At 71.6% G+C, this 1,111-nt stretch overlaps 1 non-coding gene across 1 annotated transcript; it reads right to left on the bottom strand.

Annotated features, from left to right (window-relative positions):
• Nucleotides 1-725: 725 nt before the first annotated feature.
• Nucleotides 726-878, bottom strand: LOC148219152 (5.8S ribosomal RNA). Its single transcript, XR_015799835.1, has one exon. It is a non-coding gene; the product is annotated as a 5.8S ribosomal RNA (ribosomal RNA).
• Nucleotides 879-1,111: the final 233 nt, after the last annotated feature.

Genomic DNA, 1,111 nt, shown 5'->3' with positions numbered 1-1,111 from the left:
CTTCTCCCTTTCCCCCGCGCCCCGCCCGGCGCCCGCGCGCCGGGGGGTGGGGGGGGGTGGGCGGCAGAGAAAAGGCGAGGAGACACACGGGGGGGGGGGGGAACGAGGGAAACGGAGACTCCCATCCCGGAGACGAGAACCGAAGAGGAGAGCGGCAGAGACGGCCCTGACGGGGGGGAACCGGCCAGCCGGGCGGGAAAAGCGGCGACCTCAAGCGGGGAGAGAGAGAAACGCGACGGCGACAGAGAGAGGAGGGGAGGGCTTCGCGGGAAGGAGGAGGGGGTCGCACCCCCGTCCCCGGCGCTCTCGGCCTCGCGCGCGCGCGGCAGCACGGCACGGTACCCCCGCGGTACCCACCCGCAGACAGCCGCCCGCACGGGGGGGAGAGCCCGGGGGCGAGGCCCGCGCCTCGCCTCCCTCTCGGCCCTCTCGCTCTCTCGTCTCTCTCGCACGGCCCACGGCGGCGTCTTCGACGCCGACTCTCGCTCTCCCCGGCCACCGCCACCGCACCGCGGCACGGCCCCGGCAAGGACGAGCTCCGCCCCAGCGGCTCGTTCCGGGAGCGGGGAGCTACGGAGCGCTCCCCGAGTCTGCATTTAGGGGGACGAAGGCCCTGCGCGGCGACGACGACGACGACGTCGACGTCGACCGCGGGCAACGGGCCTGCGAGGCAACCCCAGCCGCGCCGCCGGGGTGGCCCCCCCGGACGGCGATTGATCGTCAAGCGACGCTCAGACAGGCGTAGCCCCGGGAGGAACCCGGGGCCGCAAGTGCGTTCGAAGTGTCGATGATCAATGTGTCCTGCAATTCACATTAATTCTCGCAGCTAGCTGCGTTCTTCATCGACGCACGAGCCGAGTGATCCACCGCTAAGAGTTGTCTGGCTTTCGGGACCGCTCGCGTGAAGCGGCCCCTTTTCTGTTTCTGCAGGGACGCGCGCGCCCCCGCGCGCCCCGCTTCGACCGTACGAGCACACACAAACGGAGGAGGAGGAGGAGAAAGCGCGGGGCAAAAAAGAGAAACCCCGCGCAACGCTCCGAAGGTCGGCCAAAGAAAGGCGGAGGGGCCCGCGCCCCCGACCGCCTCCCCCCGCGAGGGGAGACGCCGCCTC

Source organism: Sturnus vulgaris, unplaced genomic scaffold (genome assembly GCF_052056855.1).
Source record: "Sturnus vulgaris isolate bStuVul1 unplaced genomic scaffold, bStuVul1.hap1 Scaffold_156, whole genome shotgun sequence".
Taxonomy (NCBI): Eukaryota; Metazoa; Chordata; class Aves; order Passeriformes; family Sturnidae; genus Sturnus; species Sturnus vulgaris.
The sequence above is the reverse complement of the archived record's forward strand: the minus strand, read 5'-3'. Positions and strand labels throughout refer to the sequence as shown.